The following is a 25,524-nucleotide window of genomic DNA, read 5'->3' as shown; positions in this document are numbered from 1 at the left end:
GGGCTTCTGTAACTAGATTCCCTCTTTCCCAACACACACGCACATGCACATACACACACAGAGTTTCTGAATTTTTAAGACTGAAAAGCCAGAAAGCCCCTAGGAAAGATAAAGGACCCCCATGTGTCAGGCTTGGATGGAAGCTGTTCAGATGCGTGGTGCTCTGGGAGGCGGCAGGATGTGGGGGCTGCCAGCCTGCTCAGGGCGATTACTCTTCTGAAAACGTTGTGTTTTCCAGGCTGGCTGGGCTTCACTGCCATGCTGTGCCCAGTGTGGTTTTTGTGGCTACCTGACTGCAGTGTCAGGGGACAGGCTAGGGGGGTAGGGATGAGGGAAAAGGGCCCGGCCTTCCATGGCAAATCAAGGAGCTCTGTCTTAGTTTGCTCGGCTGCCTTAAAAAAGTACCACACACTGGGGGGCTTAAAACACCAGAAATTCATTTTCTCACAATTTTGGAGGCTAGAGGTTCAAGATCAAGCTGTCAGCAGGTTTGGTTCCTCCTGAAGGTCATGAGTGAAGGCTCTTTCCAGGCCTCTCTCCTTGGCTTGTAGATGGCTGTCTTCTCCCTGTGTTTTCACATTATCTTTCCTGTGTGTGTCCGTGTCCAAATTTCCTCTTCTTACAAGGATACTAATCGTATTGGATTAGGGCCCAGCCTAATGCCCTCATTTTAGACCCTACCTCCAAATATGGTTACATTCTGAGGTACTTGGGTTAGACTTCAACATATGAATTTTTGGGGTGACAAAATTCTAACAGCAAACAAATTCATTCCTTACAGCCTGGAGTGCCCAGGGAAGTCTGCAGGCTTTCTTTTAAGCACATGGAGGGTACATGCTCCTCTGAGATTTCCCCTGTGCCTTCTTTTTCTCACTTCTTATTGTGGAAATATTCAAGCACACAGTAGAATATATACCATTCAAGGTATCCCTCACCTAAATTCAATACTGGTTAACAGTTTGTCAAATATCGTTCATTTGTATATTTATCTATTATCTATCATCGATGTAATTTTGGAAGCATTTCAAAGTTACTGAGACAGGGACCATGAGTTTAAACAGAGTAGGGTGAGGGCCTCCAGAAAAAACAAAGTGAGATAATCTATTGTGAGATTTGCTTTGGCCTTCTGGGGGGCCCAGTTTATTTTTTTGATTATCCACATGCTGCTTCTCTTTTTCCAGCCCTAATCAAGTGATTTGCAACCTGGGCAATTTAACAAGCAAGCCCAAAACAACATAGTAAAAACAGGAAGGATTCCATCCTGAAAATAGGATTGTATTTTAAAACCCAATTAGTTAAAAAGTCAGTTTTTTAACATACTCTTTAACAAACAGACAATAACTCAGCCCACCTTGGGAACAAAGCAGGCAATCTTGAGTGATATGCTTCCAGAGGAAGAAGCTGTTACCCTGGGAGGAAATCAGAGCAGTAAATTTCTTGTAAATAACCAGGAAGACTAATAAGAAACTTAATGTCTCTTCAAAAATAAACATTTTGGGACCACTTAGCAGGTGTACATCCCTAGCCCTTTGTCTCTCAACCCCCTATAATACCCCTAGACAATGCACCACCCCGGGGGTTCTCCTGGCCCTCTCCTGGTGTGAGGCAGCAGCTCTGTCCTCTCACTTTATCTCTAAATAAAAGCCTTTTACTTGCTCTCCTATCTTGAGTGTTTGCAAAGTTCATTCTTTGACTCTGTGGAAAAGAACCCTGGCATCATTACCTCTAATGCTTCAGGATGTATTTCCAATATTAATGAACAAATACAAATGGCACAATACCATTATCATGCCTAACAATAATTCCCTATCTCATCTAATAATTGGTCAACATTCAAACTTCTTAGACTACCACTCAAATGTTTTATAATGGTTTTCTTCACCAACCAAGATTCTTGCATTGACAGTGGTTATGTCTCCTCAGTATCTTATATCTTTTAATCTTGAACATTTTCCCCCTATCTTTTATTTTCATGATTCTGACTTTTTGAAGACACAAGGCCACATTAGAATGTCCCACATTCTGCTGTTGCTTGATCATGTCCTTTGAGGTGGTGTTTTATTTCCGGTTATTGTAATAGTCACATGAAAACGACTTATTTACTGTAAAACAGTTGTTGAGGACAGTACCTGGCATGACTCCAGTTCCATATGAGAAATTTTCACCACAATTTAGTGCCAGGAAAGAATTGTTTCTCCCCCTCCAAATTGGCATCTTATTTTTTTCTGCTAAGAGCTGTGAAACTGACCCTCTCTCTTTTTGGCCATGAAGTGTAGAGTGGAATTTACAACTGTGGCATGTTTTACGGTTATCTCTGCTTCTCCTTTTTTCCTCAATCCTGGCTTCTCTTCTGTTAAATCTATTGTATGTCTTTCATTGTAAATCTTCAAATTCTCTTGTTGGTTTGCTTGAAAGATGTAGGATATAAATAAATCCAGCTGATTTCCCCAAGGCCTTTCCTTACCTCCAGGTTGCAGAGATGAAGAGCCACTCCCAAAAGTGCTTTAGAGCCCACTCATTTCAGGGAACCAAAGGATTGTGGAAAATTTCTGAAGATTAAGAGCGCTCCTGCACAGAGCACTCTTTAAACTAGTCATGATTTAATGCTGACCTGTCTTCTGAGAGTGACCATGATGTCTGCCCTACCTGTTAATTCCTTAAGGGATCCTGGCTCTCCCAGGGTACTTCTGGCCCATGTGTACCTGACAACTTTCAATTGTTTCCCAAACTCTGTGCTAGGAATGGTAAGAAATCTAAGGAAGCGGTTATGGCTTCTGACCTATAGGGTTTAAGATTTATGGATCTTTTATATTTCCTTGAGATGACAATAGCTCTTAATATTCAAGGACTTAAACACATCCATCTTAAGGGGCTATTATAACTCTCAGTGGAAATTTGATAGCTGGAAATGATGCAGGGGATTTTTGTTTGCAGAGTCAAAGAATGAACTTAGCAAACAGTCAAGGTAGGAGAGTCAGGGAGAGGCTTTTATTTAGAGATACAGTGAGAGGACAGAGCTCCTAGCTCACGCCAGGAGGGGACAAGAGAGTCTGCAGTGTTTAGGGGATTTATAGGCGGTTGAGAGACAAAGAGCTAGGGATGCAGACCCACCAAATGGTCTCTAAATGTTTATCTTTGAAGAGACACTAAGTTTCTTATCAGTTTTCCGGATTACTTTGCAGAGTTAACATAAGAAATTTACTGCTTTGATTTTTTCCCAGAATAGCAGCTTCTGTTTTGAGAGCACATCAATCAAGGCTGCCTATCATGCTCCCAAGGTGGGCTGAGTTATTGTCTGTTTGCTAAATAGTAAGTGTGGGTAAAATTGTAACATTTCCAGAATATCTCGCCTGGCTTTAGTGTATTTGCATATACTCAGGGGTGGAGAGAAGTTTATCTCCATATCAATGGGAAATTACGTGGGCAACCGAGGGTGTGTCTGACCCTGAGAGGTTAAGGGGAGGGGGCTGGCTTGCTTGCTTGCTGACTTCTTCCAGGGCAGAGGAGAAAGATGGACTGGGACTGCAGTTTGTGAGCAATAAATGAGTTTTAAACTTTATTTCTCTCTGACTGATTTTGGTTTTTAGAGGTATTTTGTCCCGGGGTTTCCTCTCCCCGGACTTACAGTAAGTTAAGAATCTTACTTCTTAACTTCCTGGGTGTTCAAATGCAATCTTGTATTTAAGGTGGAATCTTTCCTGCCTTTTACTATGTTGTTTATGGCTGGGCCTGCCTGCTATATTAATTGTGCAGGTTGTATATTACTTGATTAGGGCTGGAGGAGGAAAAGCAGCATCTGGGCAGCAGTGTCTGGGCAAAGTTAAAGAAATAAGCTGGACCTTTCAGCAGGCTAAAGTAAATTTTACAATACACTCATTTAATTGACACGAACAAGACATGGGCTATGCTGAGGTACTTCCTTATCTGTGGGATGTTCAAACATTCCAGGCCAAGTTACTCTTGGCTTTTTAGTTTTAACTAATCTTCACTAAAGAATGCTTATATTCCTAGTTTGATATTTTACTTTAGAGAATTACTGTGACCCTGACTTTGCTGAATTGTTTAATATGGAGTTATAGTAGGGGTCCTTTTCCAGAGGCCCTCACCCTACTCTGAACACATCCACGGTCCCTGTCTCAGAAACACCATGAGGTCTGGTTTTAGTGACTGCTTAGTAAATACTTATTATGTGCTGGGAACTTAAGTATATTGTTTAATCCTCACAATTCTACACTATAAACATTAGTGTTCACATTTTGAGGAATAGGGATCAAGATTTCAGAGATGCTGAGAAACTTGCCCAAATAAGTGGTGAACCTTGGGATTTGAACCTATTTTTGTCTCCTAATCTCATTCTTTAATATTGCACTACATTGTCTGTGTTTTGGTCCTTGCATAGCAGAAAATAAGAGAGGAGAAAAACAGTGCTGCTAAACTTGGGAGTGGGGAGAAAAAAATCTGTTTATTATGCTTTTGACCTGCCCCAATTCACAAGGCACTGGCTGGTTTGAGGATGGGAGCAGAGTAAGGTTAATTCTGTCTTTTTCTTGGCCCTAGGCTGGAAATGCCTGCTTATCACCCTAGCCGCCAGGGGCATCTAATAGTCCATGTGTTAGGCAGGAAAATAGATATGAGCGGGGTGGAAAGAGTAAGGCCAGGAAAGAGCCTACTAAAAAAAAAAGGACCCAGAGTTAATCAATTAAAGCTCAAAAAGTCAGAAGCAACTTGGCCTGGAATGTTTGAATTGAATATTCCCCAGATAAAGGAGGGTACCTCGGCATAGGCCATGTTTTTATTGTATTAATCATGCAGGCCCAGATTATTTTTTAATTTACCAATATGCCGTTTTTTTTCTCCCTAGTATTTTGTACCCTAGGCAACTAATTTAGGATGCAGGCACAGCCATAAACAAAGTAAAAAGGCAGGAAGTTAAGTAAGATTCTTAACTTTTTAGCAAACAGGCAATAACTCAGCCAACCTTGGGGGCTGGGCAGGCCGTTCCTTGTGTTAATTTTAAATATTCAGAGGCCACTTAACAAGTCTGCACCCCCAGCCCTTGGTCACATTGCTGAAGAATCTTTAAAAGGGGGAACTCCCAACCTTTCAGGGCACTCCTTTCTCTCTGAGGTCACTTGCACTTTTTCTCTAAGTAACTTCAAATAAAACTTTTACTCTGCTTCACTGCTGTGTCTCTGCCCTTCAGTTCTTTGTCGTGGGAAAGACAAAAGGACTGAGGAAAATACACAACACTCCCCCAACACATGGGGTGGTAGCAATACCATCTGGTTGTACAGGCTTGTTCCAGGTCTGACCCACAGCCTGCTCCCCTCCACACTGGCAGAGAGAAAACGTCAGCATTCCTAGACCAAGAAGTTTGCTGGAAACGCCAATGCTTAGTCCATAAAATGTACGCAGGTGAAGAGAAAGTCTGTGATTTGAATATGCATGTGGGCAGAACAGCTTCCTGCTCCAGCACCCTTGATTATCTGTGTTAGTGGGAGGACCCTGGTGTGACCACCCCCAGACCACTTGCACTTGGCGGGGCTTCCTCTCACTTTGAAATTGTAAGGTCAAGAGATGTCGTAATTCGGGGGGGGGTGGGGAATCCCAGGGCAAAATACCCCTAAAACCAAAATCAGTCAAAGGGATAAACAAAGTTAAGAAACACTTTTATTTCTTACAAGCAGTCATCCCTGTCTCTCTCTTGACCCAGTTGCAGCAGAAGAGAACTCCTCCCAACCTCTATGGTTCAGATAAACCCTCAAATGCCCTTGTAATTACCTACTGATATGTGGATTAACTAATTCTCTCCACCCCTTGGAAACATGTATTGATACGCATATGCACCAAAGCCAGGCAAGAGATTCTGGAAATATTGCAATTTTACCCATAGATTATTAGTGAGCTAATAAACACCAAGTCTTCAGTAATGCAGAAGGTTAGTGTGGGTAAAATTGTAATATTCCAGAATCTCTTACCTGGCTTTAGTGCATCTTCATATGAACAGGTGTTCCTAAGGGGTGGAGAGAGGTAGTTTATTTCCATATCAATTGGTAATTACCTGGGCGACCAAGGGCTTACCTGAACCTGAGAGGTTGGGGGGAGTTTCACTTGCTTCTGCCAGAGCAGGAAGGAGGGAGATGGCCCCGGACGCCAGTTTGTAAGCAATAAATGGATTTTCAACTTTATTTCTCCTTTTGACTGATTTCGGTTTCAGCTAGGTATTTTGCCCCAGGATTTCCTCTCCTTGGAATTACAGTTAGCTGTTATTATTTGTTCTCTATTATCCCTGATAAAACAGAGTGGGATTGTTACTGGCAGCAAGGTCTTTTTGGCAGAAAGATTTCGAAGCTGTGCATTCAGTTCCCCTACATTTTCAGAACTGAGGGGCCTCCTTTCTCATGATCCTTTCTCCTCCCAGGTCATTTAAAGCTGGTGTGGTCTTAAGACCAAATCAAGAATCACTTTGTCAGTATATCTGGTTTCCTTCTTTCTTCTTAATAGCCTGTAACCTATGAATTAGAAATGGAGTATTCCTCCAGTATCAGGCATGAGATAGATATCTTCCTTTGGTTCTTAAAACAACCCTTTGAGGCTGCTCCTTAAACTATACCTTATCAGCTCAGTTTTACAGATGAGGAAATTGAGGTACAGACAGGGAAGTGATTTGCCTAAATCCACAAAGCTAGTAAACAGCCAATCTGAGATTAAGGTCCAGATACACATACCTTCCAAGCCACTCCATTTATGTTCAATTAAGCCTCCATTAAGCCAAGTCATTTATGTCCTTGGAATTTTACTTATGGTACTATAGCACCTAGGTTTTCATTCTGTTTTATCTTAAGAAGTCTGTAAATTCCTTTAAGACAGAGACAATCCCCTAGACTACTTTTCATACCTCATGGTACCTAGGACAATATTTTGGATATAACAGGTATCCTATAAATATTTGTTGATAGATTATTGAATGATTATATGTATATGGGAAGCAGCTGAAATATGCTGTGGGCTTTTTAAATAAATTAAAGATTTTTTTAAGCTATAAGCAGATAGGGTTTTTTAAGGTATCATTTCTGTAACTTAAACATATGTAATATGTTACTACTAATGCTAGTCTTTTTAATGTGTCTATGGAAAGAATAGAAATATAGCTGAAGTAATAGTACAGGAAGTTTGTAGTTGAACTTTAAGTGCTTGGCACATTGCCAGGTGTGAAATAGGATGATTATTAATTATTATTATTATTACAATGCTGGTTGTACAATCACCCCGTTACTATTATCGTATAGCAACTTACCCTGAGCAAATTTTTAACCCTAGTTTTAAATGCTGAGGAGGAAGAGTAATACTCTCTTTTCCAACTTCTTTCCTTTGATCCTTACTCAGCCTTTAGAATAAATGTCCCCATTTTTGCTCATGAGGAACCTGAGGCTCAGAGAGGTCGTGCTACTTACCCAAGGAGTGGTGGAATCAGAGTTTACCTGTAGTGGGCTTGTCTCCAAAGCTCCAGCTTTTACTACACAAATTCGATTACTGTGTAACAAATGACCCCTAGCTGTAGCAGTTTAAAGCAGTAAACATTTGTTATCTGAAGTGGTTTCTGAGGGTCAGGAATCCAGGGCGGCTTAGTGGAGGCTGTAGCCAAGCTGATCACTGGGGCGGGGCTGCAGTCACGCCCATGCCCGCCTGGGCCGGAAGCCCTGCGCTCACGCACGTGGTTCAGGAAGCTTCAGTTCCTTGCTGGCTGTTGGCTAGAGGTTTCAGTTCCTTGCTGTGTAGACTTTCCTGCCTGAATGTCCTCGGAACATGGCAGCTGGCTGCTTCTGAGAGTAATGAGAACTCAAGACAGAAGTGAATATTTTAAGCCCAAGTATTGGAAATGACATATCATCACTTCTGGCATATGCTATTGGTCACACAGACCAACCCTGGTAGAGTGTGAGAGATCATACAAGAGTGTGAATACTACGGTGCAGAATTTTGGGGACCATCTTGGAGGTTGACTACCACAAATACTTGGGCTAATTTTGGGGTCAACAGAACATGGTCCAAGTGTGGCACTTTCCTGTGCCAAGGGCCCTGGCTATTTTGTGAGGGCTCTTAGGCTTATACTTGGGGGGCACATGCAGCCCACTGATGCCTACTCTGGCTGCGTGTGTACTTTGTGTTGTCCAGCCTGATACGTTTCTACACAGCCTGCTTCTGAAGTGAAACCCTAGCCCTAAGTATAGAAGCTGCAGAGAACCCAGGGTTCTCTAAACTAAAGAAAAGTTGACCACCATACTAGGGACCCCCAAAAGGATTTCAAAGGCCTGAATATTGAAGGTTTCATTAACTCTGAGGGTCTCAGAATGGCTGCCCATAAAAACTTCACACTTTCTAACTCTATAATACCATGTTAATTAAGTTAAAAGCTAAACAACTGGTACCCTCATTCTTGTTAAAAGATAAGCAAGAATCTTTGCTTTTCCCCTTAATTTCCTTGGCAGTCAAGATGTATACTGTCTCCACTCCACTCTTTTCTTTGCATCACAGATACCCCTTCGAAGTTCTGTCTCTCTTGCCTTAAGGATATGAACCGTGTAAATGACTTGGGATCTTTGGAACATATCTCCTACCCCACCCATAGGAGTTATATTTTCCTGGGTTTAGGTCCTCAGGAGGTTCAAATAAAACTGTCTTTATTTTCAAGGTGACTTTAATGAATTTTCATTGACAATAAACAGACCTGACACTTAACTTGAACTTCAGCCAGCGTATACTTGTAGATAAGGCATTATAACCTCTAGCAGGAAGCTCTGTTTGAGAGTTAAGGGCTTGGCTGCTGGGGTTGGAGTCCTTACACTGTCACTTACTAGGTGTCTTTGACATTGCAAAGTTACTTCTCTAGGCCTTAGTTTCCTATATTGTAAAACAGGGCTAATAATATCTACCTCAAAGGCTTTTGTTTTTATTTTGGGGGGACAGTAAGGATTAACTGAGATAAAGCACAATGTGGCAACTTCTATTTTCCAAGATGGTGACACCCATATGTATGGCTACATGCCACATCATAAGTGCTCTTCTTATACTGTGCAAACAGATTTAGTGTTTATGTTCCCTCCTCCTGCAAGGAATTTCTGCAGATCTTTGTAAATGCACTAACCAATGGAATGTGCCAAAGTGAAGCTTGTGATTTCAGGGCCTGCATCATAAAAGGAGTAAGATTTTCACTAGTTCTCTGTCTTGGGGTGCTTGCCCTTTGAGCCTGCCACCATGTGGAGATGAAGCCCAGATCACATGGTGACCCTACATGTGAATGTTCTTTCTGGCCCTTGGTCAGCCGGCCAGCAGTAACCATCAGATGTGTGAATGAACAAACCTTCAAGTGATTCCGGCCTCCAGCCATTCATTCCAGCTGAGGTCCCAGGCAGCCTGAAGCAGAGATAAGCCATCCCTATGGTGCCGTGTTTGGATTACTGGCCCATAGAAAATGTAGAAGATAATACATGATTGTTGTTCTAAGCCACAGAGTTTTGGGGTAACTTGTTAGGCACCAATAAGTAACATACATAACAATCCTCTCAGTACAGTAACTGAAAATAGGTAATCAATAAATTCTAGGTTATACATTAAAAAAAAATTGTGTGCCTCATTGTAAGATATTTTTCAAAGAGCTGGGCCCAAACCCTGTTTTTCCAAGCTGACTGTCTCTTGGTAGGGTTTTTGGGAGGGACTTTGTGATTTTGTTTTTCCCTGGCTCCTTTTGTACAGAAGTTTCCTTTCTCTGAGAATGAAGCAGGTAAGAGCAGGTTTTTGGTTCTGCCTCTGCTGAGTTGTCTCATGGATTTCCAGTCCCTTGCTGGGGGTTAGGGCCATTAAAAATTCGATCTGGATCTGGCACATCTTTGGGCTCACTGGCTCCTTTAAGCGGGTACTTGTCATTCATTAGTCAACAGGCATTGAGGTTGTCCATTTTATTCCTTGCTCTGCCCACAAATGCAAATTAGAATCATGTGCACGGATATTTTTCTTCTTATAAAAGCATAACCTTGGTTTATCAGGCCAAGGCTGCCTCGGGGAAGAGAAGGGTCTAGGCTGGCATTAAAGAGCCACTGTCACACAAGCCCTGCCAGCTTTCCAGGATTCCAGGGTGCTGACTCCTTATCCTCCCTCCAAGTCCAGAGGGTAATAGAAGAGTGCCTGCATATGTGCATGTGTATGTGTGTATGTGGGTAGGGGAGTCAAGGCCGTGGGGTGCACCCTGGTTAAGATCTCTTGGTGGCACCCCAGCGTTGCTCAGCCAGCATTTGTATGTAATGAGGGTGAAAATGCAGAAGAAGAATGTATAGCCAGGGCTCTGGCCCTGCTTTTTTGCTTTTTTTGTGTGTGTTAAAATGTATATAACATAAAATTTACCATTTTAACCATTTTTAAGCATACAATTCAGTGGCCTTAAGTACATTTGCCTTATTGGGCAGTCGTCCCCACTATTTCATGTCCAGAACTTTTTCATCTACCCAAGCTGGAACTCTGTTTCCATTAAACAGTAACTATTGTTACCCCTTTTCCAGACCCTGGGAGCCACTGTTCCACTTGCTGTCTCTGTGAATTTGACTATTCTAAATACCTCACATATTGTGGAATCAGACAGTATTCATCCTTTTGTGCCTGGCTTATTTCCCTTAGCATCACATTTCCAAGGTTCATGCATGTGGTCCCATACATCAGAATTTCATTACTTTTTAAGGTTGAATAAGATTTCATCGTATGTATAGATGTCATTTCGTTTATCCAGTCACCTGCTGATAGACATTTGAGTTGCTGCCACCTTTTGGCTGTTGCAAATAACACAGTGATAGGCATTGGTATACAAATGTCTGTTTTGAGTTTCTGTTTTCAATTTTTTTCAGGTATTTATTTAGAATTGCTCGATCAATGTAAGTCTAGTGTCCAGAGGCTTGACCTTGGGTCCTCTTTGTGTTTAAGGTTCCGTTTGCTAATGGAATGGAACAGGAGGCTGTGCGGCTATCTCAGCATCCTGAAGGTCTATTCAAATTAGGCTGCTAGGGTCTACCAGTGTTTCCATTGAGAATTTACTCTCGTCTAGTTTCTGTTCTGAGTATGATATCTCTTACACTACTCTATGAAACTGATTTGATTGCTATCTATTTCACAGGCTGGGGAACTGGCACGGAGGTGTTTCATAACTAGTCTAAAGGCAAACAGAGTGCAAGTTCTGAGCTAGGATTTGAACTCGGACAGCATCATGTGGGCTCCTGTGTGTTTAACTGTGTTTACACAATTCTGCCTTCCCAAACAGAGTGACCATCAGAGTAATTAGCCAGGAATGTATTTAATTATCAAGAAGAAATGAACAGTGTGGAAGACAGTGTAGCACAGAGAAGACAAGTAGTGACTCTGTGGCATCTTACTACACTGAATGACAGTGACTGCAATGGGGTGTGTTGGGGGGGACTCAATAATATGGATGAATGTAGTAAACACATTGTTTTTCATGTGAAATCTTCATAAGAGTGTATATCAATGATACATTAATAAAAAAAGAGAAAGAAATGAACAGCTTATCATGAGATAACTATGATAAAAATCAAAGATATAGGTAAAAAAAGCTAATATAAGGAGCCTCTGTGGTTTAAGAGGATCTCTGTTAGTAGACTCCTTCCATATTTATGTTAAAAAGCTTTTTTCTTAGACTGTAAGGTATATGACAGGATCTTGTATGTTGCACAGAGTAACTAGCTTTTCATATATTTGCAAACATAAATCCTCAGTCTACAGTGTTTTCTGTTTTGTTTTTATTAAGGTATCATTGATATGCAATCTTATGAAGGTTTCACATGAGCAACACTGTGTTTACTACATTCCCCCATATTATCAAGTTCCCTCCCACCCCATTGCAGTCACTGTCCATCAGCGGTCTACGGTGTTTTTAAGGGTACCCCCAATGGAACTACAGAAATGCACTGCAGGGTGTCGAAATTTGCAATAAAATGTACCACTAGGTGTCAGTACAAATCAATTTCTAAAAATGCAACCTCTTTCTAAATCTGTACAGTAAATTAAGTTCTATGAAAGGGCCTTCATCATTTTTGACAAGATGACAATTGTATTTAATTCAAAATGGGGTTTAATCACCTAGGAGAGAATTCACAAGCTTTTTAAAGTCAAAAGACCTCAATAGTGTAAAGACTTTTGTAAGGAAATTTTATAATTTGCTTCTAAAATTTTAAAAATTCCTGTTTTGGAGACAGCAAAAGTTTTAAATTAGTGTTTTGACTTGGGAAACTGCATTAACAAAATATACACGTACACATACTTTCAGGATTCTTTCAGTTCACCATGTTGATTTAGTTAAGAGTCAGCCTTTAGTATGTAACTGAAAGTATAGGTGCCAATTTAGTTCTTGGGGGAAGTTCCTTCCAGTTAATGCAGAGAAAAAGCCAGTATTTAAGTAATTCAGGAAGCTGGTTTGACCCACAGGTTGGTTTGATGTCTGAGTCCCTGGACCTAGCGACTTATGGTTGAGATGATGAAATAGATCTCACCCATTAGAAGGGGATTCCCAACATTTTATGTGAGAGAGTGAGTAACAGACCATGAAAGGTGAGGTAAATGCACTTGCTCACCTCAGTTCACCAAGGTCTGGCTCTCATAGAATGAATTTGAATGATCTAACTGGTATATTGCCTAGGAGAGAGAATTAATGTTTTATTTCAGATAAGGTGGTATGTTTGTACCTGGGTGCTCAATGTTTTCAAAATGGGCAACTTAGAAATGAATCCTTTCCTTTTTTCTCTCTAGCTATCATATGAAAATGATTAATCAAGAAGGCTCACAGAGAACCAGCATCAAAGAAACAGAATCCAGCTAATCACTCCAAGAACCTTACGTTTCAGGATATGACTTCTGAAAGGCAAACACAGGCTGACTCCTGCCCACTGACCACCAAGTGCCAAAGTGTATCCAAAAGCCATCATAAAATCATGGAGTAAGGACATCTGTGGTCAAGACCATCCTGTCACTTTATGGGCAAATCATGAAGCCTGTGCCTTGCATCCCTTATGTTAAATGCACATAGGGATACCTTACAGGTGGGTGGAGAGGCAAATGAGATCATGGATGTGAAAGCTCTTGTAAGTTATGTGGTGCCATCCAGATATCGACCATTATTTCTTTCATCATGTCAGCCCACCCAAACCCACTGTGACTGCAATCTCCCCCCTCCCACTCCCTTCTAATAATATAGACAGGAAACCCAGCGTCATTTTGTTCTCACTTTCATGCCTACACCCTGCCAGTCTTCACCACTTTGTCTCCATTTTCACACTCGTGGCCTCTCTGCTTCTAACCTAGCCTTGCTTGACTTCTCCCTGCTTGCTGCTGAGGAAACAATCGTGCTAAAATCTCACACTGATTATATCTTCCCCTTGTTCAAAAACTTTCAATAGTTTCTCAGCACCTGCAGAATAAAGTCCAAACTTCAAAGTAGATAGAATTAAAAACCATTAACAAACTGGCCTTCCTCCCTAGATAACATCAGTGAGACAGACACTCAAAAATCAAAATATAAATGTTACTGCTGACAGCTGCTAGTCTGCAGGATAGGTTATGTAGCCACAAAGGTTTGCCAACAATTTTTGCTTCCTGCCTCTCCAATCTTGACCTTAAGAAAGTCCATCTGAGGCTTGCCTTCCTCTCTCTGGTCATTTTAAGTGGATATTACCCAAATTTATCCCCATTCCAACCTCCCCCAGGGCTCCGGAGCATGTTCTGTCTCGATATTTCATTTACTTTATGGGAATATGCCTTCTCAGTGGAAGTCAGAAACTCACCACCCACTGGCCCAGCCAGACTTCTATGTGTATGTTGACACTCACAGTGTTGGTTTGCACTATGCTTAATAATGTACCAACTTACTGGACAATTAATATCATAAAAATTTTTGTCTTATTTTGAGAAACCAGAAAAGCTATCAACCCTAATTTTTCAGATGTAAATAGCTGCTTTGACTTCTTGTAAAAGTTGCTTATGTTGCTCCCTCCACTGCCTCAATTTCATCTTTCTCCCAATTCACTGCTTACATTTCTATTATTTCACAAAGTCTGTTCTTGTCACTGACACCATAACCTCTCCTGTGCTCAATCGGTGGGCTTTTCTCTGCTTTTGTCTTACTTGACCTCTCGGTAAGATTTGGCACATAATCACGTTTTACTTCCTGAAATACTGTTTTTCCCTCTCAGCTTTCCTAACCCCATTTCATGTGTTCCTCTTCATCTCCTTGGCTGGCTCCTCTCCTCTGCTTCAGGTCCAGTCAGAGTGCCTGGGATTGGCTGGGATCCTCTTCTATATGTATATGTTCTTCCTAAATGATCACATCCAGTACCAGAGCTTTAAAAGCTGCCTGTTAGCCATGCCTACTGCATTTGAGTTGCTTGCTCAGACTTCTCCCTAGCACTCCATACATCTACGTCTACCTACCTATCTAACTTGACGTCTCCACTTGAATTTCTAATAAGCATCATGAACTTAAACCACAGAAGAGAATTTTTGGATTTCCGTCCCCCCCGCTCCTCTTCTTCCTATCTCAGAAAAGGCGCCACCATCTGCTCTCAGAGCAAAAAATTAGTAGCTCTCTTTCTTCATCTTCCACATTCCATCCAACAAGCCTCACATTCCGAAAATGTGTATCTATAGCAGATGCCCCGCCCCCGCCCCTAGGCCCTCGTAGAACTGCAGGACTCACTCCACAGCGGTTCTGTGCCTCACAGCCCTCGGCTGTCTTTGGAAATTGCCCTCAGCTGGAGAGCCACCGCGCCAAGGGTGGCTTACAGGTGGGGAGACGCCTTCCTGGGGGCGGGCAACCCACATACAGGGACTGATGCCCACGGCCTGAGCACCTCCCGTAGGCAGGACAGCTCTGGCAAGGCCTCCCAGTCTCTGGGCTCCCTGCGGGGTGGGCTGGGGCCTCCCTCAAGACTGCTTCCCAGCCCAATTTCTCTTGCCATCCTCTGCCTTCCTTTCCCTGCACTTCCCTGTCACGGGATCCGCATTCTCAGAGCTCTGCACAATACATTTATTTCACCCTCATCTTTCTCAGAGTCGGCTTCCTCAGAAACCCAATCTCTAACACTCCCGAATTTGTCCTTCCATCTCCACTGTGTTTGGGTTGAAGCCACCACCTTCTCTCACCTTGTCTACTGCACTAACCTTCCTGTAATGTCTCTGCTTCTCCTCTGGGCTCTACTGTGTCCCTTTTTCTCACAACCATCAGTTATCTTTTAAAATATTCAATTAGTTTTATCCTATCTCACTAGATAATATTTGATACAAAAATTTGACATATTTATAATTTAGGAAGCATGAAGCAAATGAACCTACGAAGCGTCCACTCTAAGATCTGAAACTGTTGAAGATGCCTGTATACCTTGCCTCGATTACAACCCCTCCCTGCTTTCCAGAGGTACCCACAATCTTGAGATGATCATTCCTGTGCTTATATCTTTTTAGTTTTACCATATAGGTATTTATCACTAAATTGTATATAGCTTAGTTTTGCTTGTTTTTGAGATTCATAAAAATGGAGCCAGAGTGTATCTGCTATAACTTGCTTTTTTCCCACTCAATAATATATACCTAACCTAGTATAATAGTTTATGTTGATATTTGTAACTTTGGTTTATTCATTTCCATGCTTATAGTAGTATTGAATTGATTAACTGAAAAATAAATTGTGAGTAATCCACACACTTACGTATTCTCTGTTGATGAATATTTTCCCTTTTGTGCATTTTTGTGTTTATATGCTATATCCTGCATCTAAATCTAGAAGTAGAACTAAAGAATTTAGTGTGTGCAAATGTTCGATTTTACAAGGTAATGTCAAGGGAGACCATTATGTTTATTATAGAACAATAAACAAACCTATTCTTTGCTCTGGAGGGAGGCCCAGGCTGTTTGACACAGTCTGGAAAAAATAGCTGGAATAAAGGCCTTCAGTGCCTCTGCTTTCAAGACATGCAGAAACACAAGAGGCTCATGTGGAACTGTCTTCCAACAAAAACCAAATAAATGCCCAGCACCATTTACAGACAAGTACATTCTTTTCCCACTGATCTTTCGTGCCATTTCTCCTTTTATCAGTTTTCCAAAAAATGCATTCTTACGCTTCTGAGATTTCTCTTTTACTTAACGGGTTTATTTGTCCATCTTACTTACCATAGTTTTATAATAAATTGGTATTGGGTTGAGCAAGCCCTTCCACCTTGTTCTTTTTCAGGAGTGTCATGACTCTTCTTGGCATGTTGTGCCGCCATAAAAATTTTAGAATCAGCTAGTCAAGCTCCTCAGAAAGTTCTGCTGGGATTTTGGTGTGCATTTCCTTGAGTGATCATTTTGGGGAGAATCAGATCTTAATGACATTGATGTTTCCTATTCAGTGAATGTATTATAAACTCTACGTTTTTGAAGATCTTGTTTCAAGTCTTTCAGTGAAGTTCTATAATTTTCTCCATAAAGGTCCTATACATACTTTGCTAGACGTACTCCTGGGTATTATGATTTTTGTTGCTATTGTTAATGATATTTTTTTGAAATTATGTTTTCTAATTGCTTACTGCTGTGATAGGGAAATGCAATTTTATACATTGATCTTAAGTCTGGCCATCTTAGTAACTTCCTATAGATCCTAATAATTTTTACTTGTAGTTTTAGTTTGTTATTGTATGAGGGCAACCATAAGCATAAAATGATGAAGGTTTTTTTTTTTTTTCCTATTCAAATTCTTATGCATCTTACTTCTTTTGCTTGTTCCTGTGCTAATACAGTGTTGGCAGAGTTAACTCACATTAGGCTTATTGGTCTTGATCTTTATTTTAAAAGGAATACTCTTAACATGTTACAGTTATGAGGAAAATCACATTGTCTGGTAGAAATTGTTTCTTAGGTAAAGGAAAATTGTCCTTAATCCCAGTTTTGTAAGAGACCTTGTTATCAAAAATGGGTTTTAAGTTATGTCAGGTGATTTTTCTGCATTTATCAATCATATGGTTTATATCTTTTTGCCTCTTAGTGTGGTGACTTACATAAAAATATTTTAGAATGCTGTTTCTATTAGGATACAGGTTGGCCTCTAGTTTTTCCTTTTTCAAACTGTCTGTAAAGTGAGTTGTGGGAACATTGTTTCTTTCTGTTCTCTGGATAATTATGTACTGGATTTAAGTAATCAGGTCACTGAAAATTTGATAGTTTTTTTAAATGAGATTAGCATTAAAAAAATTGAAGTATAATACACAAAGTAAACTCAAATACAGACTTTAGTAGAATAGAAGCAATGTTAAAATAAGATTTGATATGTAGTTTTATTATTTTTCACGTACAAATGTAGCATTTTTACATGCCATTAAATTAAGTGAAGTATTCAGATATTCTCTATGCTTACTAAATGTTTTTGTCTTTTTGGTATATTAATAATTTGAGAGAGATGTGTTAAAATTCCCGATAGTGGATTTACCTATTTTTCCTTGTAATTCTTTCATTTTTGCTTTGCATATTTTGAAACTATCCTATTAAATGCACGTAAGTTTAGAATTTTAATATTTTATGGGTGAGTTGAAACCTTTATTATTGTGTAGAGGTTGTTTTTTTTAAAATTTTTAAATTTTTTAAATTTTGGTATCATTAATCTGCAATTACATGAGCAACACTATGTTTACTAGACTCCCTCCATCACCAGTCCCCTGCACATACCCTATTACAGTCACTGTCCATAAGTGTAGTAAGATGCTATAGAATCACTACGTGTCTTCTCTGTGTTATACAGCCCTCCCCATGCACCCCTCTACATTATGTGTGCTAATCGTAATGCCCCCTTTTCCCCCTTACCCCTCCCTTCCCACCCACACCCCCAGTCCCTTTCCCTTTGGTAACTGTTAGTCCATTCTTGAGTTCTGTGAGTCTGCTGCTGTTTTGCTCCTTCAGTTTTTGCATTGTTCTTACGCTCCACAGATGAGTGAAATCATTTGATACTTGCCTTTTTCCACCTGGCTTATTTCACTGAACATAATACCCTCTAGCTACATCCATGTTGCAAATGGTAGGATTTGTTTTCTTCTTACGGCTGAATGATATTCCATTGTGTATATGTACCACCTCTTCTTTATCCATTCATCTACTGATGGACACTTATGTTGCTTCCATTTCTTGGCTATTGTAAATAGTGCTGTGATAAACATAGGGGTGCATATGTCTTTTTGACTCAGGGATCTTGTTTTCTTTGGGTAAATTCCTAGGAGTGGAATTCCTGGGTCAAATGGTATTTCTATTTTGAGTTTTTGAAGAACCTCCATACTGCTTTCCACAATGGTTGAAATAATTTACATTCCCACCAGCAGTGTAGGAGGGTTCCCCTTGCTCCACATCCTCACCAACATTTGTTGTTGTTTGTCTTTTGGATGTTGGCCATCCTTACTGGTGTGAGGTGATGTCTCATTGTGGTTTTAATTGGCATTTCTCTGATGGTTAGCGATGTGGAGCATCTTTTTATGTGTCTGTTGGCCATCTGAATTTCTTCTTTGGAGAAGTGTCTGTTCAGATCCTGTGCCCATTTTTTAATTGGATTATTTGCTTTTTGTTTGTTGAGGCGCATGAGCTCTTTATATATTTTGGATGCAACCCTTTATCGGATATGTCATTTATGAATATATTCTCCCCTATTGTAGGATGCCTTTTTGTTCTATTGGTGGTGTCCTTTGCTGTACAGAAACTTTTCAGCTTGATATAGTCCCACTTGTTCATTTATTTATTTTTATTTATTTTTACTTTGGTATCATTCATCTACAGTTACATGAGGAACATTATGTTTACTAGACTCCTCCCATCATCAAGATCTCCCCACATACCCCATTGCAGTAACTGTCAATCAGCATAGTAAATGCTGTACAATCACTACTTGTCTTCCCAGTGTTGTACAGCCCTCCCCATGCCCCCACCACCACCACCACATTATGCATGCTAATCATAATGCCCCCTTCCTTTTCCCCCCCTTATCTCCCCTTTCCCACCAATCCTCCCTGGTCCCTGTCCCTTTGGTAACTCTTAGTCCATTTTTGGGTTCTGTGAGTCTGCTGCTGTTTTGCTCCTTCAGTTTTTTCTTTGTTCTTCTACTCCACAGATGAGTGAAATTATTTGATACTTGTCTTTTTCCACCTGACTTATTTCACTGAGCATAATACCCTCTAGCTCCATCCATGTTGTTGCAAATGGTAGGATTTGTTTTCTTCTTATGGCTGAATAATATTCCATTGTGTATATGTACCACCTCTTCTTTATCCATTCATCTACTGCATTCTTAGGTTAAATTCCTAGGAGTGGAATTCCTGGGTTAAATGGTATTTCTATTTTGAGTTTTTTGAGGAATCTCTATACAGCTTTCAACAATGGTTGAAATAATTTACATTCCCACCAGCAGTGTAGGAGGGTTCCCCTTTCTCCACATCATTGCCAACATTTGTTGTTTGTCTTTTGGATGGTGGCCATCCTTACTGGTGTGAGGTGATATCTCATTGTGGTTTTAATTTGCATTTCTCTGATATTAGCAATGTGGAGCATCTTTTCATGTGTCTGTTGACCATCTGAATTTCTTCTTTGGAGAACTGTCCAGTTCCTCTAACCATTTTTTAATTGGATTATTTGCTTTTTGTTTGTTGAGGTGCGTGAGCTCTTTATATATTTTGGATGTCAACCTTTTATTGGATCTGTCATTTATGAATATATTCTCCCATATTGTAGGATGCCTTTTTGTTCTATTGGTGGTGTCCTTTGCTGTACAGAAGCTTTTCAGTTTGATGTAGTCCCACTTGTTCATTTTTGCTTTTGTTTCCCTTGCCCGGGGAGATTTGTTCATGAAGAAGTCGCTCATGTTTAGGTCCAAGATATTTTTGCCTGTTTTTTTCTAAGAGTTTTATGGTTTCATGACTTACATTCAGGTCTTTGATCCACTTCAAATTTACTTTTGTGTATGGGTTAGACAGTGATCCAGTTTCATTCTCTTACATGTAGCTGTCCAGCTTTGCCAACACCAGCCAGCTGTTGAAGAGGCTGTCATTTCCCCATTGTATATTCAAGGCTCCTTTATCATATATTAATTGACTGTATATATTTGGGTTAATATATGGACTCTCTATTCTATTCCATTGGTCTATGGGTCTGTTCTTGTGCCAGCACCCAATTGTCTTGATTACTTTGTTTTTGTAGTAGAGCCTAAAGTTGGGAAGTGAGATCCCCCTGCTTTATTCTTCCTTCTCAGGATTGCTTTGGCTATTTGTGTTTTTTTGTGGTTCCATATGAATTTTAGAACTATTTGGTCCAGTTCGTTGAAGAATGCTGTTGGTATTTTGATAGGGATTGCTTTAAATCTGTAGATTACTTTAAGCAGGGTGACCATTTTGACAATATTAATTCTTCCTAGCCAAGAGCATGAGATGAGTTTCCATTTGTTAGTGTCCTCTTTAATTTCTCTTAAGAGTGTCTTTTAGTTTTCAGGGTATAGGTCTTTCACTTCCTTGGTTAGGTTTATTCTTAGGTATTTTATTCTTTTTGATGCAATTGTGAATGGAATTATTTTCCTGATTTCTCTGTCTGCTAGTTCATCATTAGTGTATAGGAAAGCAACAGATTTCTGTGTAGTAATTTTGTATGCTACCATTTTGCTGAATTCAGATACTGGTTCTAGTCATTTTGGAGTGGAGTATTTAGGATTTTTTATGTACAATATCGTGTCATCTGCAAATAGTGACAGTTTGACTTCTTCTTTACCAATCTGGATGCCTTGTGTTTCTTTGTTTTCTCTGATTGCTGTGGCTAGGACCTCCAGTACTATGTTGAATAACAGTTGGGAGAGTGGGCATCCCTGTCTTGTTCCCCATCTTAGGTGGAAAGCTTTCAGCTTTCACTGTTAAGTATGATGTTGACTGTGGTTTTGTTATATATGGCCTTTATTATGTTGTGGTACTTGCCCTCTATACCCATTTTATTGAGAGTTTTTATTATGAATGGATGTTGAATTTTGTTGAATGCTTTTCCAGCATCTGTGGAGATGTTCATGTGGCTTTGGTCTTTCTTTTTATTGGTGTGGTGAATGATATTGATGGATTTTCGAATGTTGTACCATCCTTGCATCCCTGAGATGAATCCCACTTGGTCATGGTGTATGATCCTGCTGATGTATTTTTGAATTTGGTTTGCTAATATTTTGTTGAGTATTTTTTAGCAATGTTCATCAGGGATATTGGTCTGTAATTTTCATTTTTGGTGGGGTCTTTGCCTGTTTTTGGCAGTAGAGCAATGCTGGCTTCATAGAATGAGTTTGGAAGTATTCCCTCCTCTTCTATTCTTTGGAAAACTTTAAGGAGAATGGGTATTATGTCTTCTCCATATGTCTGGTAAAATCCAGCAGTGAATCTGTCTAGCCCAGCTGTTTTGCCCTTGGGTAGTTTTTTGATTACTGAATCAATTTCGTTGCTGGTAATTGGTCTGTTTAGATTTTCTATTTCTTCCTGGTTGTATTTTTCTAGGAAGTTGTCTATTTCTTCAAGGTTTTCCAGCTTGTTAGCATATAGATTTTCATAGTATTCTCTAATAATTCTTTGTATTTCTGTGGTGTCCGTCTTGATTTTTCCTTTCTCATTTCTGATTCTGTTGATGTATGTAGATTTTCTTTTTCTCTTACTAAGTCTGGCTAGGGGGTTATCTATTTTGTTTCTTTTCTCAAAGAACCAGCTCTTGGTTTCACTGATTTTTTTCTATTGTTTTATTCTTCTTCATTTTATTTATTTCTTCTCTGATCTTTACTATGTCCCTCCTTCTCCTGACTTTGGGCCTCATTTGTACTTATTTTTCCAATGTCAATAATTGTGACTTTAAACTATTCATTTGGGATTGTTCTTCCTTCTTTAAATAGGCCTGGATTGCAATATACTTTCCTTTTAGAACTGCCTTTGCTGCATCCCAGAGAAGTTGGGGCTTTGTGCTGTTGTTGTCATTTGTCTCCATATATTGCTTGATCTCTGTTTTAATTTGGTCATTGATCCATTTATTACTTATGAGCATGTTGTTAAGCCTCCATGTGTTTGTGAGCCTTTTTATTTTCTTTGTACAACTTATTTCTAGTTTTATACCTTTATGATCTGAGAAGTTGGTTAGTAGAATTTCAATCTTTTGGAATTTACTGAGGCTCTTTTTGTGGCCCAGTATGTGGTCTGTTAGGTCCATCTGTTCTAATGTGTTGTTCAGTGCCTCTGTCTCCTTACTTATTTTCTGTCTGCTTGATCTGTCCTTGGTGATTATCTGTCCTTTGGAATGAGTGGAGTGTTGAAGTCTCCTAGAATGAATGCATTGCATTCTATTTTCCCTTTTAATTCTGTTAGTATTTGTTTCACACATGTAGGTGCTCCTGTGTTGGGTGCATTGATATTTATAATGGTTATATCCTCTTGTTGGATTGACCCCTTTATCATTATGTAATGTCCTTCTTTGTCTCTTGTGACTTTCTTTGTTTTGAAGTCTATTTTGTCTGATAGAAGTACTGCAACTCCTGCTTTTTTCTATTAGTTGCAATAAATATCTTTTTCCATCCCTTCACTTTTACATTGTGTATGTCTTTGTGTTTGATGTGAGTCTCTTCTGAGGAGCATATAGATGGGTCTTGCTTTTTTATCCATTCTGTTACTCAGTGTCTTTTGTTTGGTGAATTCAGTCCATTTACATTTAGGGTGATTATTGAAAGATATGTACTTTTTGCCATTGCAGGCTTTGGATTCGTGGTTACCAAAGGTTCAAGGGTAGCTTCTTTACTATCTAATTGTCCAACTTAACTCTCTTATTAAGCTATTTAAACACCGTGTTTGTCTCCCTTCTTTATTTCTCTCCCTTATTATTCTTTCTCCTCCATTATTTATATGTTAGGTGTTTTATTCTGTACTCTTTTGTGTTTCCTTTGACTGCTTTTATGAATAGTTCATTTTTGTTTTTGCCTTTAAGTAGTATTTGGTTGGTTTGCCTTCTTTGGTGTGATTTTATTTTCTGTTGTGACATCTATTTAGCCTTAGGAGTGCTTCCATCTAGATTATTCTCTTTAAAATATCCTGTAGAGGTGGTTTGTGGGAAGCAAATTTCCTCAACTTTTGCTTGTCTGGGAATTGTTTAATCCCTCCTTCATATTTAAATGATAATCGTGCTGGATATAGTATTCTTGGTTTGAGGTCCTTCTGTTTCATTGCATTAAATATATCATGCCATTCTCTTCTGGCTTATTAGATTTCTGTTGAGAAGTCTGATGATAGCCTGATGGGTTTTCCTTTGTAGGTGACCTTTTTTCTCTCTCTGGCTGCCTTTAATACTCTGTCCTTGTCTTTGATATTTGCCATTTTAATTATTATATTTCTTGGTGTTGTCCTCCTTGGGTCCCATGTGTTGGGAGATCTGTGGGCTTCCATGGTCTGAGAGACTATTTCCTTCCCCAGCTTGGGGAAGTTTTCAGCAATTATTTCTTCAAAGACACTTTCTATCCATTTTTCTCTCTTCTTCTTCTGCTGGTACCCCTATAATGTGAATATTGTTCCATTTGGATTGTTACACAGTTCTCTTAATATTCTTTCATTTCTGGAGACCCTTTTATCTCTCTCTGCCTCAGCTTCTCTGTATTCCTGTTTTCTGATTTGTATTCCATTAACAGTCTCTTGCACCTCATCCAGTCTGCTCTTAAGTCCTTCCAGAGATTGTTTCATTTCTGTTATTTCCCTCTGGACTTCATCCCTTACCTCTTGCATATTTCTCTGCAGGTCTATCAGCATGGTTTTTACCTTTATTTGGAATTCTTTTTCAGGAACACTGGTTATATCTATCTCCCCAGTCCCTCTCTCTGGGGTTGTCTTGAGTGATTCTTTATTGGACCAGATTCATCTGCCTTTTCATGGTGATAGAGGTGGTCATAAGCAGGTGGTGTGTGTGTAAGCTGGGAGAACAAAGTCCCTTCCTGATTTCTGGTCATCTTGCCCTTCTCTGCTGCCTGTGTCTGTTACCTGTAGACAGGGAGCCGTCTCTGGGATAATCTCCTGAGCTGTTGTGGGTGGGGCAGCCCTCGGCATAGTCCAGAGCCCTGCGGGGAGTGGCAGATGAATAGGGTGTGTTCTCCTGTGAGAACGGTGCTCCTTCATGCCTTGCTCTGGCTTCCTCTGTCTGTGCTGGGCAGCTATGCACCAGCGGCAGCCTCTGGGTATGTTGTGGTTAGGTGTGTGCTGGGAGGAGACTCTGTGTGGTTGCTGTGGGCGGGGCCACTCTCCGGCTGCTCCACTGCTGTGGTGGGTCAGCCGGTTTGCTTGCAGCACTAGCTGGGGGGAATGAATGGTAGGCTGCTTGTTGCTGTGAGGGGCTTCAGGGCTGGGTTACCTGCCAGGAGTTTGGGGCACCTGAAGTTCCTTAGGATTCCCAGCCTTCTGGGCTGAGTGTGCCAGGACGATTTTGTCCACCTGTTAAGCCCTTGTCCCTTTCAGACTTTTAAGAAGCACCCACTTTTCTTTTGTCCCAGGGGACCTGGCTGTGGGGACCGGTTCTCAGTCTCTATCTCGGATTTTACTTTTCCATTTCTCTAATATCCAGTACACCATGCAATGTATGTCTGTGCTCCCAGTGCAGATTACTAGGGCTGGTTACTTAGCAGTCCTGTGCTTCCACTCCTTCCCCACTCTGATCCTTTTACTCCCACTGGAGAGCTGGGGTGGGGGGAGTGCTTGGGTCCCACTGGGTCATGGCTTGTATCTTACCCTTTTCGTGAGATGCTGAGTTCTTGCAGATGTAGATGTAGCCTGGCTGTTGTATTGTATCTTTTGGTCTCTCTTTTAGGCATGGTTGTGTTTGTTGTATTTTCAAAAATATATATGGTTTTGGGAGGAGATTTCTGCTGCCTTACTCATGCTGCCATCTTGAGCCTCTCCTAGAGATTGTTTTAATTACTGAAAATACTTACATTGTTTTTGGTCTGCTGTTAATATAGCTTTGTTTTGCTTAGTGTTTGCCTAGTATATCTTTTTATATTCTTTTAGTTTTGATCTTTCTGTGTTTTATATGCCTCTTGGAAACAGCATATTGGTAGGTTTTTAAAAACTCAATCATAATCTCTGTGAACTGACAAATTTAATCTGTATCTCTTTGTTATGTTATCTAATTTGGTTTTATTTCTTCTGTCTTACAGTGTGCTTTTTATTCTGCATTTTCTATGATTTTTCCCTGCCTTTTATGTTGATTTAGTGGTTTCTCATTTGTTTTCTTATTCTACTTCTTCTCATTGTATCTTCTATTGTTTCCCTTAAAATTTTATCATTTATATTTAGCTTCCTAACAGCAGCATAGAAGAGATAGTAAAGTGCAGTTGATTTTAGAGTCATATTACCTGAGTTTGAAGTTAGCTCTGTTTTCTTTTTTAATTAATTAATTAAAGGTATTATTGATATACACTCTTATGAAGGTTTC

The sequence above is a fragment of the Manis javanica genome, chromosome 6 (genome assembly GCF_040802235.1).
Source record: "Manis javanica isolate MJ-LG chromosome 6, MJ_LKY, whole genome shotgun sequence".
Classification (NCBI taxonomy): domain Eukaryota; kingdom Metazoa; phylum Chordata; class Mammalia; order Pholidota; family Manidae; genus Manis; species Manis javanica.
This window is presented reverse-complemented; position numbering follows the sequence as displayed.